The following is a 14,823-nucleotide window of genomic DNA, read 5'->3' as shown; positions in this document are numbered from 1 at the left end:
AGACCACCATTTTGGGCCTCCTTCCCTCCCCCTACTGCTACGGCGATGTGATGGAGGGGAAAAACTATTTGCATCCCGGAATGGCTCATTTCATTTTGTTGGGGGGTGGTGGGGTTAAAGGTTACTACTCGGGAGTGGGCTGGAAGCTAATTGGACCAGCTTGGCTACACCGCATATGATACTGTCCCAGTAGGAAATGTTATGTTTTGGTTTTTAAATGCTACTGAATGTTTTCGTAATTAAAAGACGGTGCCTCCCACCGTGACGTTGCCCAGTCTGGATTCTGCGGCATTTTTTTTTGGTCTTTTGGTTGTGGGGACAGAATCTGTGTGTCAAGCTGGACTGCCCCTTTAAGGCCAGGGCTGGGGTACTGCCCGCGTGGAAGCAGTCAAAACGGGCGCCTTCTAAGGTCAATTAGAGCCCAGTTGTGGAGGGAAGTCTCTCTCGGGTTGCCTGTTAATCATCGGTTCCTGCCCTTGGGGAGAGGCTGGTTTATGGCTGCATATAGTGACATAGCTAATCCCGGCCAGAATGGAGATGATTGGCTAATAGGCCTGTCAATCACGCCTGCTGTAAGTGACTGGGATTGATTTAATGTAACTATCCTTCACTCATTGCGTTTTTCTGGTCAAATAACCCTGCTTTTATCGGGAGACGTTGCTCTCTTTTTAAATAGACTCTATAGACTGTTCGGTGTAATTCGTAGAAGCTCTTTTTAAATAGTCTCTGCAGATATTTAGGTGTAGTTCGTAGAGGCTCTTTTTAAAGAGACTCTGCAGATTGGTGTAGTTCGTAGAGACTCTTTTTAAATAGACTCTGTAGACTGTTGGGTGTAGTTCGTAGAGGCTCTTTTTAAATAGACTCTGCAGACTGGTGTAGTTCGTGGAGACTCTTTTTAGATAGACTCTATGGACTGTTCGGTGTAATTCGTAGAAGCTCTTTTTAAATCGTCTCTGCAGATTGTTAGGTGTAGTTCGTAGAGGCTCTTTTTAAAGAGACTCTGCAGATTGGTGTAGTTCGTAGAGGCTCTTTTTAAAGAGACTCTGCAGATTGGTGTAGTTCGTAGAGGCTCTTTTTAAAGAGACTCTGCAGATTGGTGTAGTTCGTAGAGGCTCTTTTTAAAGAGACTCTGCAGATTGGTGTAGTTCGTAGAGGCTCTTTTTAAATAGACTGTAGACTGTTAGGTGTAGTTCGTAGAGACTCTTTTTAAATAGACTGTAGACTGTTAGGTGTAGTTCGTAGAGGCTCTTTTTAAATAGACTGTAGACTGTTAGGTGTAGTTCGTAGAGGCTCTTTTTAAATAGACTGTATAGACTGTTCGGTGTAATTCGTAGAAGCTCTTTTTAGATCGTGTCTGCAGATTGTTAGGTGTAGTTCGTAGAGGCTCTTTTTAAAGAGACTCTGCAGATTGGTGTAGTTCGTAGAGGCTCTTTTTAAATAGACTGTAGACTGTTCGGTGTAGTTCGTAGAGGCTCTTTTTAAATAGACTGTAGACTGTTAGGTGTAGTTCGTAGAGGCTCTTTTTAAATAGACACTGTAGTGCGCTGTTTAATTAGATTCTGTTTGCTGAATAAATAGACTTTGTTTGCTGTAAAATAGACTGTTTGCTGTGAGTTCTGCCATCAGTCCCGTCCGCCTCCAACTCGTTGGCTGACACAGTGGTGTCAACAGACACTCTTCCGGTTTATTGAGGTCAGAAGAACCAGCAGGAAATGACTGGCTTTCTTGGGTATTGTTTTATATCTATACCTGTTGATACTCCAATGTGTGACGTCTGAAATGTGACAAACGCATGGGACACAAATCTTTTTTATCATGAGCGTTTGGAGGATACAGTAATAAGAGACAGGTCTCTCTGGGCTTCACTCCCTCTATTAGGGGAACGAACTGCCAGTCAATCAGGTGGCCTAAACCTCCCAGCATGCCATGTGTATATAATTATTTCACTGAATAAGAAAGAAAGGACTTGCATTCATATAGCGCCTTTCACGTCCTCAGGACGTTCCAAGGCGCTTCACGGCCAATGAAGTAGTTTTGTAGAGCAGTCACTCTTGCCATGTGACAGTCAATTTGTGCACAGCAAGATCCCACAAGCAGCAATGAAATGAACGACTAGTTATTCTGATGATGTTGGTTGAGGGAGGAATGATGGCCAGGAGAACTCCCCTGCTGTCCTTCCAACAGTGGCCGTGGGATCTTTTACGTCCACCCGAGAGGGCAGATAGGGCCTTGGTTTAACGTCTCCTTCAAAAGACGGCACCTCTGATAGTGCAGCGTTCCCTCAACACTGCACTGGATGGTGTTTTCATGTCGTACAGCCTCTGAATTTACACACAGTTCTCGGCCACTTATCCAAACAAAGGGGTATTTCGTATTTTTGATTACACCTCTGTGAAGCAACAAAATTTTTTCTACAAAGGGAGCCATATAACCACGACTTATTGCTGCTGTTGTTGTTTGTTGTTGTTGTATTTCCTGCACCTTGTTGATGAGCAGGGAGCCCCTGTACTTCCATTAACTGGCCTTCATGCCTCAATAAAACCAGGAGCAGAGTATCTGTGCATGCCTGTGTCTGTGCGTGTCTGTGTCTGTGTGTGCGTATCTCGGTGTGTCTGTGTGTGTGTGTGTGTGTGTGCGTGTGTGTGTCTGTATGTGTGTGTGTCTGTGTTTCTCTGTCTGTATGTGTCTGTGTGTGTGTGTCTCTGAGTATGTGTCTGTCTGTGTGTGTCTGTGTCTCTCTGTGTATATGTGTCTGTGTGTGTGTGTGTGTGTGTGTGTGTGTGTCTATGTGTGTGTGCGCACACATGTGCGTAAGTGAGTGAGCGGCGGATGCAGGTAGGATAGGGCCAGTGTGTGATGCCGTTGCAGTCGAATATCCTCACTGTCTTAGTGTGAAAAACACTGGCTGTTTGGGAGAGTTGCTGGAGGGCACCCAGCACCTGCAGAGCCCGTAAGTCGAGCACTGTCAGGGAGGGCGAGGAAACGGGGAAGGAGTCAACGTTCAGTAAGAGAAAATGTTGGAGACGGCTGCTGGGAGAGAAGGGGTTAACTTTTCCTTCCCGCCGGAGTGGTGCAGAGCCTCAATTACTCCATGTCCTTCACAGCTTTTTTTTTTCTTCTCGCTCCTTCATTTCTCAATAGAGAAAATTGTGAATTTTATGAAATAGCTGTTAGTGTGAGCGAGTGAAAGAAATATTCACCACAGCCAGTGTCAGTTAGTGGCCCGAACATGCTTCCAGTAAATGAGGAGTCGTGACTCAGTGAAAGCACAATGACGCAGGGCGCCTGGGAGAAATTAGTGAGGGGCATGACAATCATTAAGCACTGGGGGAGGAGGGAGGTGGGGTGGGGCGGGAGGGTTGGGGAGAGAGATTCTGCCTTTATTGTACACAGTACTGCCCACACTCAGCACCTAGACACCAGGATGTCAGGAACTGGGAGTTTTATTTCTTTCTTCTTTGTCAGTCGTTCGCCGTGGCTGAGTGGGTAGCACTCTCTTGCCTCTGAGTCAGAAGGTTGTGGGCTCAAGTCCCAAGAGACTTCAGCACTCAAACTAGGCCGACCCTCCCAGTGCAGCACTGAGGGAGTGCTGGCTGCTCTGTCGGAGGTGCCGTCTTTCGGATGAGATGTTAAACCGAGGCCCCGTCTGCCCTCACAGGTGGACGTAAAAGATCCCATGGCACTATTTTGAAGAAGAGCAGGGGAATTCTCCCTGGTATCCTGGCCAATATTAATCCCACAACACGGTGCGTTGGGGGGAGGGGTACTGAGTGACAGTGTGAGGGAGCTGGATTAACATCAGTAGAGATACAGTCAGTAACACAGGGCACTGGGGGAGAGGGGTTACTGAGTGACAGTGTGAGGGAGCTGGATTAACATCAGTAGAGATACAGTCAGTAACACAGGGCACTGGGGGAGAGGGGTTACTGAGTGACAGTGTGAGGGAGCTGGATTAACATCAGTAGAGATACAGTCAGTAACACAGGGCACTGGGGGAGAGGGGTTACTGAGTGACAGCGTGAGGGAGCTGGATTAACATCAGTGGAGATACAGTCAGTAACACAGGGCCCTGGGGGAGAGGGGTTACTGAGTGACAGTGTGAGGGAGCTGGATTAACATCAGTAGAGATACAGTCAGTAACACAGGGCCCTGGGGGAGAGGGGTTACTGAGTGACAGTGTGAGGGAGCTGGGTTAACATCAGTGGAGATACAGTCAGTAACACAGGGTGCTGGGGGGAGAGGGGTTACTGAGTGACAGTGTGAGGGAGCTGGATTAACATCAGTAGAGATACAGTCAGTAACACAGGGCACTGGGGGAGAGGGGTTACTGAGTGACAGTGTGAGGGAGCTGGATTAACATCAGTGGAGATACAGTCAGTAACACAGGGCCCTGGGGGAGAGGGGTTACTGAGTGACAGTGTGAGGGAGCTGGATTAACATCAGTAGAGATACAGTCAGTAACACAGGGCCCTGGGGGAGAGGGGTTACTGAGTGACAGTGTGAGGGAGCTGGATTAACATCAGTAGAGATACAGTCAGTAACACAGGGCACTGGGTGGTGGGGAGAGGTTACTGAGTGACAGTGTGAGGGAGCTGGATTAACATCAGGAGAGATACAGTCAGTAACACAGGGCATTGGGTGGTGGGGAGAGGTTACTGAGTGACAGTGTGAGGGAGCTGGATTAACATCAGGGGAGGTACAGTCAGTAACACAGGGCATTGGGTGGTGGGGAGAGGTTACTGAGTGACAGTGTGAGGGAGCTGGATTAACATCAGGAGAGATACAGTCAGTAACACAGGGCATTGGGTGGTGGGGAGAGGTTACTGAGTGACAGTGTGAGGGAGCTGGATTAACATCAGGAGAGATACAGTCAGTAACACAGGGCATTGGGTGGTGGGGAGAGGTTACTGAGTGACAGTGTGAGGGAGCTGGATTAACATCAGGGGAGGTACAGTCAGTAACACAGGGCACTGGGGGGAGAGGGGTTACTGAGTGACAGTGTGAGGGAGCTGGATTAACATCAGGGGAGGTACAGTCAGTATGACAGGGCACTGGGTGGTGGGGAGAGGTTACTGAGTGACAGTGTGAGGGAGCTGGATTAACATCAGTGGAGATACAGTCAGTAACACAGGGCCCTGGGGGAGAGGGGTTACTGAGTGACAGTGTGAGGGAGCTGGATTAACATCAGTGGAGATACAGTCAGTAACACAGGGCCCTGGGGGAGAGGGGTTACTGAGTGACAGTGTGAGGGAGCTGGATTAACATCAGGGGAGGTACAGTCAGTAACACAGGGCCCTGGGGGAGAGGGGTTACTGAGTGACAGTGTGAGGGAGCTGGATTAACATCAGGGGAGGTACAGTCAGTAACACAGGGCACTGGGGGAGAGGGGTTACTGAGTGACAGCGTGAGGGAGCTGGATTAACATCAGGGGAGATACAGTCAGTAACACAGGGCATTGGGGGAGAGGGGTTACTGAGTGACAGTGTGAGGGAGAGGGATTAACATCAGGGGAGGTACAGTCAGTATGACAGGGTGCTTTTGGGGGAGGGGTGACATTGTGAGGGAGCTGGATTAACATCAGTGGAGATACAGTCAGTAACACAGGGCCCTGGGGGAGAGGGGTTACTGAGTGACAGTGTGAGGGAGCTGGATTAACATCAGTGGAGATACAGTCAGTAACACAGTGGGTAGTTTATAACAATTTAGTAATTTGAACTGTGACTGTGCTGAACTATGGAACACACTGTTTTGAAGGAGATTAAGCAACAGATGCAGTTACGGGACTAAAGCCCTTTGACACCAATCTTCCTAGTCTCAGTTTCGAGTGAAAGCTGATAACCACACTTGCCCGAGATCCCTAACAATGCCTCCCCACACCACCCACCACCCCGCCAAGTGCAGGGTGAGAGGTCTCTTCCGTTTAATAATGAGTTAGGAGTACTAACTCGCTGACTTGTGGCTTTATAGATCAGGAGGCCCCTCTCCGCAGATACACCCTTCCGTAGATACTTGCTGGCAAGACTCTCTGTGATACCCCAGCTCCCACCCAACACTGTAACCTAGCAACGGAGCACATGACTGGGCGTAGCTATGTCGGGGGAGGGGGGGGGAAAGAAGAGGTTTATATTGGGTTTGTGGCAAGGGAATTGAAGTGGATTAGATTTTTATTTCAATTCCCCCCCCCCCCCAAGGCACTGGAGTCAGGGTCCACAGGTGCTGGCTGACCTCCATTATCGGACTCAAGTGGCCATTGGAAATGCGAGTCTCATGGATTGGGGATATGATTGCACTTAGGACAAGCTGCACTGGAGTAAGTGGAATGCTACACAGGGTGAGTTGGGGGTGGGGGGCGGTGGCTATCCTTAAAGTACCAATATGATCCAATGTTCAGATCTTTGTACCTCAAACTGCGTAATCATTCATACAAACACTCAGCCCAACTGTAAACAGTAGGAAACACAGGGCAGTCAAACACACACTGTACACAGAGGAGATAAGAGCTTTTATAGTTCTGTCTCCAGGTAAGATTGGCCGTGATTAGCTGTACTTTAGTTAGCTGAGTAGTAAAAACCAGCTGATCAGGGACTAAATGTATGCTGAGAGCCCAAAATGATATCCAACAGGAGTGAATGGGAAGGGTTTTATCCCATTGCAGAGTCAGCCATGGCTCAGTGGGCCACACTCTTGCCTCTGAGTCAGAAGGTTGTGGGTTCAAGCCCCACTCCAGAGACTTGATTACAAAATCTAGGCTAACGCTCCCAGTGCCAGTACTAAGGGAATGCTGCACTGTCGGAGGTGCTGTCTTTTGGATGAGACGTTAAACTAAGGCCCCATCTGCCCTCATGTGAACGTGAAATATTCCACAACACTATTTCGAAGTGGAGCAGGGGAGTTCTCCCTGATGTCCTGGCCAATATTTGACCCTCAACCAACATAACTAAAACAGATGATCTGGTCATTATCTCGTTGTTGTTTGTAGAACCTTCCTGTGCAAATAGGCTGCCCAGTTTCCTACATTAAAACAGTGACTACACTTCAAAAGTACTTCACAGGCTGTAAAGGGCTTTGGGACATCCTGAGGTCATGAAAGGTGCTGTATAATATACTTTCTCTATGTAGCACCTTTCATAAATTGGGCATGTTCTCACTGGAAAAGCAAAGGTTGAGAAGTGATATGATTGCTGTTTGTCAGATTCTAAAGGGACTGGATAATGTAGACCGTACAAGCTATTTCACCTTGTCCAGAACAGTATAACCAGAGAACACGGCCTGCACTTGAGAGGGGGGTAAATTCAAATCGAGTCGATATTTCAGTGAGCAAGTGGTCAATCTAGGGAACAGGCTCCCTAGGGAGACGGTTGAAGCAGATAGTGTTGATTCATTCAGATACAAATTAGATCGATTCCTTTCAGAAAATAACATTTTGGGAGAGAGTATATGAGTAATTTGAGTCATGACATGTGGTGAGTGTAACATGCTTGGGAGGAACAGGTGACTTTGGACCTATTGTTCCCAAAGCTCTCCACCACTGGGGCTTTTCCTCACCTCGTGTCTGGGTCTGTAGTAGACTAATTGATAGAGATTGATTGCTACAATCAGTCAACAACTCCCATTATCGTTGTATCATGCGACTACCAGGTTGGTAGAAGGTGAACTGGATGGACCTTGGTCTTTCATTGTCTGGCAATCTCTAAGTTTCTTTAATGTCCTCAGGACATTCCAGAGTGCTTCACAGCCAATGAATTTCTTTTGAAGTGTAGTCACTGTTTTTATGCAGGGAAACACGCTAGCCAATTTGTGCACAGCAAGGTCCCTCAAGTAGCAATGAGATAAATGAGAAGATAATCTGTTTTGGGTGTTGGTGGCATTGGGAGTGAATGGGAATGGGTTTGGTCCATTGGGATTCTGTACAGTGGGAGTGAATGGGAAAGGGTTTGGTCTATTGGGATTCTGTACAATGCCAGTGAATGTGAAGGGACTTGTTTCATTAAGATTCTACGCAGTGGGATTGAATGAGAAAGAGTTTAATCTATTGGGATTCTACACAATTGTAGTTACTTTAGAGTAAGTGAGAGCTAGAGAGAGTTACACATCTATGGAGAGAGCAGACAGATGTAGAGACAGAAAGATAAGAGAGGGTAAGAAAGAAAAATGAGCATAAATCTGAAAGCAAACATGTAGAAAGACAGAGAGAGTGAGAGAGGCAGTTTGAGTGATAGACAGAGCAAAAGAAAGACTCAGGGAGTGAGAGACACAGGCAGGTCAAGACAGAGACACAGAAGGAGAGAGAGAAACAGACAGGAGAAGAGACAGACATGCGACGAGAGAGACAGATAGCTCAAGAGACAGACACAGAGGGAGAGAGACAGGTAGCACAAGAGACAGATGGGGAGCGAGAGGCAGACAGGTCAAGAGAGAGACACAGAGGGAGAGAGACACAGACAGGACAAGAGACGGACAGGGAGTGAGAGACACAGACAGGAGAAGAGAGAGATGCAGAGGGAGCGAGAGGCAGACAAGACAAGACAGAGACACAAAGGGAGAGAGAGACGCAGGCAGGACAAGAGAGAGACCCAGAGGGAGAGAGGGACACAGATAGAAGATAGACACAGGGGGAGCAAGAGAGACAGACAGGTTAAGAGAGACACAGGGAACAAATGACAGTCAGAGAAAGACAGGACAAGAGAGCGAGAGAGAGAGAGAGAGTAAGAGTAAGAGATAGACAGAACAAAAGAGAGACACAGAGGGAGCAAGAAATAGAGAGAGAAAGACACGCTGACAGAGGGAGCAAGGGAAGGAGAAAGACAAAGGCATTGAGAGAAAGAGACACAGGGGGCAAGAGAAAGACAGAGAGCAACAGTGGGAGAAAGAGATGGAGAGAGACCAGTGTGAATGTGAAGGTGGATCATTACCAAGAGGAACATGCACAGACATGCTGAGAATTGCACAAACACCAAGCTGCACCATAAAGCAGTAACACACAGCCTTTGTTAGGCAATCCGCTGATTACAATTGATAAATTAGTCACAAGTTGGAAGGACTGAGAAGTGTAGGCCCAGTTGGCTGCAGATGGGTATCTTCAGACAAGGACAGTGATGCTCACAATTTTTAAAGGGACAAGAGTTTTTGAAATATTGCCCACACCCCCTTCACTGAAGCCCCTGTTAATGTCACTGAGGAACGAGCAGCTGTCCCGTGGCATTGCTCAAAGTGTATTATTCTGCTGCTCATACAAAGCTGTGTGTAAATCAGTGTGGCCCCTTTAAGACTATACAGTGTAATTGTTGTACCTTTTGGGTCAATTAGAGGGTAATTGAAGGAAGACCAGATTGACTTCCATACAGTCCCCATTGCTTATAGCGGGCGCGTCGGTGCGCACGCGATTTGCCCGCTATATATGATTGCCAGTGTAACGTTTGACAGACCTAATGGCAGTCTATTGGAAATGGTATACCGTTCAAAAGGGTTAAAGGCCACCATGTGGATAACACTGAGGCTTTAGCTGATTTCTCCTGATTCATACTGTGCAGACTGTAAGTGAAAGTTGTAGACCTGCGTACTGCAAACTCTTTATAATAAGAATATATAAAATTATACTTTTAATATATAAATTTATATAGGCTGTCAATCTGGTACAGTGAGCAAGATGGGTCAGGGGGAGATCAGAGATCTCCTGTATAGATCTAATCATAGAATGGTACAGCACAGAAAGAGGCCATTCAGCCCATCATGCCTGTGCCGGCTCTTTGAAAGAGCTGTCCAACTAGTCCCATTCCCCTGCTCTTTCCCCACAGCCCTGCAAATGTTTCCCCTTCAAGTATTTATCCAATTCCCTTTTGGAAGTTACTGTTGAATCTGCTTCCACCGTCCTTTCAGGCAGCGCGTTCCAGATCATCACAACTTTCTGCGTAAAAAAAAATTTCATCATGTCGTCTCTGGCTCTTTTGCCAATTACCTTAAATCTGTGTCCTCTGGTTACCGTGTATGTACACCCCCAGGTCTCTCTGTTCCTGTACCCCCTTTAAAATTGTGCCATTTAGTTTATATTGCCTCTCCTCATTCTTCCTACCAAAATGAATCACTTTTCTGCATTATATTTCATCTGCCATGCGTCTGCCCATTTCACCAGTCTGTCCATGTCCTCCTGAAGTCTGTTACTATCCTCCTCACTGCTTACTACATTTCCAAGTTTCGTGTCATCTGCAAACTTTGAAATACCCAAGTCCAGGTCATTAATATATATCAAAAAGAGCAGTGGTCCTAATACCAACCCCTGGGAGACACCACTGTATACTTCCCTCCAGTCTGAAAAACAACCGTTCACCACTACTCTCTGCTTTCTGTCCCTTAGCCAATTTCATATCCACGTAGCCATTGTCCCTTTAATCCCATAGGCTTCAATTTTGCTGACAAGTTTATTATGTGGTACTTTATCAAACGCCTTTTGAAAGTCCATATACACAATATCAATCGCATTACCCTCATCAACCCTCTCTGTTACTTCATCAAAGAACTAATACTCCAAAACTCGGGGGTCATAAGTATAAGATAGTCACTAATAAATACAATAGGGAATTCAGGAGAAACTTCTTTACCCAGAGAGTGGTTAGAATGTGGAACTTGCTACCACATGGAGTAGTTGAGGCGAATAGCATAGATGCATTTAAGGGGAAGCTAGATAAGCATATGAGGGAGAAAGGAATAGAAAATTATGCTGATAGGGTTAGATGAAGTAGGGTGGGAGGAGGCTCATTTGGAGCAGAATATCGGCATAGACCAGTTGGGCCGAATGGCCTGTTTCTGTGCTGTAAACTCTATGTAATTTTTTTCACCCTATCTGATGAAGCTCCCCTTATCTAAAGCAGATACTAAGGCTGGCGTGATGTGTTAGGGCGGACGGTTCTCAGCACAGTATTTAAACAGCCGCACTGGAAAGGAATTCAGATACCCAAGGTTCAGGTGGTCTTGCGGTTTTTTTTTGCTCTCGCCCCTCCCGGCACAGCCCTCTTTTTGAAGCTGCCTCTTCCCACCACTCTTATTATTTGGCCCGTCGCGACATTACACCAGTTCTCTGGAATGTGTGGTGTTCGGGGCGGGGGGGGAGTCACTTGTGCTGAATGAGAAGGCCCCGCTGCTTTTCAGGCCTGCTCGTTCTAGGTCCTTGTGGTTTCACAGCACTGTATCCTCAGTCTCTTCACTGATTCCTCTCTCTCTCTCTCTCTCCAGTCAATGCAGTCCCTTTGATGTCGAAGTTTAAACAGGCTGCACCATGCTGAGCCTTGTACGTCTGTTACTTTGTTTCCTCTCCTCTCATTGACAGTTTTTCCTTTCAGCTGCTTTTGTTCTCCTCTGACAAAGCGGACTTACAGTTCCACAGGCAGCAAATTGCCATTCTTAAACATAGGAGCCTGGATACCGAGTGCCGGCAGGCTGTTTCATCACGGAAGGCATCGCAGCCAAGCCCAATCCTGCCTTCGCTCGACACCCTACTTTCCACAAGGGGTCAGGGGATGGTGATTGAGATTGGGAACCCCATCTTTGTCTTGTGTATCTTTGCGCTCTTCCCCTCAGAGGACAGTGTGAAGTAGTGGACGCGTTCGCAGGCCGATTAACAGTCTGGCTGGGTGGCGTTGTCGTTGTTTTCGTATCTTCGCACTCTTTCCTCGGAGAATAGCGCGAAGCAGAGGAAGGATTCGCAGGCTGGTTAACAGTCTGTGACGTGAACGCTCCTTTCATGGCCATAACTATCCTTACACCAGCCGATACCGGGGGTTAGTCCTGTACGGCGGGAGGGTTTTATGGACTCCCACAACCCAAACCATGAGAGGGGGACCACCCACACCCTCCAGATACCCGCTGGACATCAACCCAGAATTCAGAGCCGGAGGCTCCAATCTCCAGATACCAGGACTGTCTGCAGCCGGGTTCAAACCCTGCATCTTCTGACTCAGAGGCGGGAATGCTACCAGTAGGCCAAAGGCTCACTGATGGAGGAGGTACCTCTGTCAGTCCCAATCCCTCATGTACCGAGTTCCCGATTTCAGTCTTGCTGCTGTAGGAAAAAAGAAAGAACTTATATTTCTGTAGTGTCTTTCACAACCTCAGGACGCCCCAAAGCGTTTACAGGCAATGACATACTTTTGAAGTGTAGTCACCATTGTAATGTAGGGAACATAGCAGACAATTTGCGCACAGCAAGGACCCACAAACAGCAATGTGATAATAACCCGATCATCTGTTCTTGATGATGTTGCTTGAGGGATAAATATTGGCCAGAACACTGAAGAGAACTCCCCAGCTCTTCTTTGAAATAGTGCCACGGGATTTTTTACGTCCACCTGAGAGGGGCAGATGGGGCCTTGGTTTAACATCTCTTCCAAAAGATGGCACCTCCGACAGTGCAGCACTCCCTCAGTACTGTACTGCAACTGTCAGCCTGTGATTAGGGGGCTCAAGACTCTCGAGTGGGGCTCAAACCCACGACCTTCTGACTCAGAGGGGAAGAGTGCTACTCACTGAACCACGACCGATACTACAGGTGAAATAGGTAGGGATTCTCTTCAGCACCTCGGAGGATCCAGGCCCAGAGTGTGACAGATTGAGGTCTGGTGACGAGGAACCGGCCCTTACACCATCTTGGCTGGGAGAAAGGCGTGAAAGAGACCCACCGTGGGTAGTGCTCTTGCCAATGAGTCAGATGGTCGTTGGTTCAAGTCCCCACTCCAGAGACTTGAGCACAAAATCCAGGCTGACACTCCCAGTGCCAGTACTGAGGGAGTGCTGCATTGTCCGAGGTTCCGTCTTTCGGATGAGACGTTAAACCGTAGCCCTCTGGTGAATGTAAAGGATTCCATGGCACTATTTCGAAGAAGAGCAGGGGAGTTTTCCCGGTGTCCTGGCCAATTTTTAGCCCTCGATCAATATCACTAAAACAGATTATCTGGTCATTATAACATTGCTGTTTGTGGGATCTTGCTGTGCGCAAATTGGCTGCTGCGTTTCCTACATTACAACAGTGACTACACTTCAAAAGTACTTCATTGGCTGTAAAGCGCTTTGGGATGTCCTGAGGTCGTGAAAGGCTCTGTAGAAATGCAAATTCTTTCTTTCTTTAGAGATGTGTTTATTGAAACCAAATGGCTGCAGTGAAAGCAGTCAGTGAGCGATTCTTAGAAGCCTTTGCTTATTCATTGAAACCCTTTCTCCTGCACTACACAAGATAAAGAAAGAGGCCTCGCACAACAGGAATGGAAGATGGACTGCAGCTCGGAGGTGGGGCATTTCCTAGAAGGAGGGTTCCAAGTGTTCAGAAACCCCACCTCACTCACTGCATTTCGATAGGGAGGAACAGGCAGCACCAAGGGATGAGCGGCTTAATTTGGATCATAAGAACATAAAAAATAGGAGCAGGAGTAGGCCATATGGCTCCTCGAGCCTGCTCCGCCATTCAATAAGATCATGGCTGATCTCTACCTCAACTCCACTTTCCTGCCCTATCCTCGTATCCCTTGATTCCCTTAGTGTCCAAAAATCTATCGATCTCAGTCTTGAATATATTCAACGACTCAGCATCCACAGCCCTCTGGATAGAGAATTCGAAAGATTCACAACCCTCTGAGTGAAGAAATTTTTCCTCATTTCGGTCCTAAGTAGGACCTTATCTTGAGACTGTGACCCTTAGTTCTGGACTCTCCCACCACGGGAAACAGCCTCTCAGCATCTACCCTGTCAAGCCCTCTAAGAATTTTATACGTTTCCATGAGATCACCTCTCAATCTTCTAAACTTCAGAGAGTATAGACCCATTCTACTCAATCCCTCCTCACAGGACAACCCTCTCATCCCAGGAATCAATCTAGTGAACCTTTGTTGCACCCCCTCTAAGGCAAGTATATCCGTCCTTAGGTAAGGAGTCCAAAACTGCGCACAATACACCAGGTCAGGTCTTACCAGAGCCCTATATAATTGCAGCAAGACTTCCTTCCTCTTATACTCTAACCCCCTTGCAGTATAGGCTAACATACCATTTGCCTTCCTAATTGCTTGCTGTACCTGCATGTTAATTTTCTGTGATTCGTGAACAAGGACATCCAAATCCCTCTGACTACCAACATTTCTTAGTCTCTCACCTTTTAAAAAATATTCTGTTTTTCTATTCTTCCTATCAAAGTGGATAATTTCACGTTTCCCCACATTATACTCCATCTGCCACCTTCTCGCCCACTCACTTAACATGCCTTTGCAGCCTCTTTGCGTCCTCCTCACAGCTTACTTTTCCACCTAGCTTTGTATCGTCAGCAAACTTGGATGCATTACACTCGGTCCCCTCATCTAAGTCATTGATATATATTGTAAACAGCTGAGGTCCAAACACTGATCATTGCGGCTCTCCACTAGTTACAACCTGCCAACATGAAAATGACCCGTTTATTCCTACTCTTTGTTTTTTGTCCGTTAACCAATCCTCAATCCATGCTAATATATTACCCCCAATCCCATGAGCCCTACTCTTGTTTAACAATCTCTTGTGTGGCACCTTATCGAATGCCTTTTGAAAATCCAAATATACTACATCTACTGGTTCCCCATTATCGACCCTGCTAGTTACACCCTCAAAAAACTCTAATAGATTTGTCAAACATGATTTTTCTTTCATAAAACTGTGTTGACTCTGCCTAATCATATTACGACTTTCTAAGTGCCCTGTTACTACGTCCTTAATAATAGATTCTATCATTTTCTCTACTACTGATGTCAGGCTAACTGCCCTGTTTTCTCTCCCCTTTCTTGAATAGAGGGGTTACATTTGCTACCTTCCAATCCT

At 46.9% G+C, this 14,823-nt stretch overlaps 1 protein-coding gene across 1 annotated transcript in view; it reads left to right on the top strand.

Annotated features, from left to right (window-relative positions):
* The window catches only part of LOC137302383 (insulin receptor substrate 1-B-like), an 86,484-nt gene that overhangs the window by 25,605 nt on the left and 46,056 nt on the right, over window positions 1–14,823 (top strand). The gene's annotated exons all lie outside the window — the stretch shown is intronic.

The sequence above is a fragment of the Heptranchias perlo genome, chromosome 35 (genome assembly GCF_035084215.1).
Source record: "Heptranchias perlo isolate sHepPer1 chromosome 35, sHepPer1.hap1, whole genome shotgun sequence".
Lineage (NCBI taxonomy): Eukaryota > Metazoa > Chordata > Chondrichthyes > Hexanchiformes > Hexanchidae > Heptranchias > Heptranchias perlo.
The sequence above is the reverse complement of the archived record's forward strand: the minus strand, read 5'-3'. Positions and strand labels throughout refer to the sequence as shown.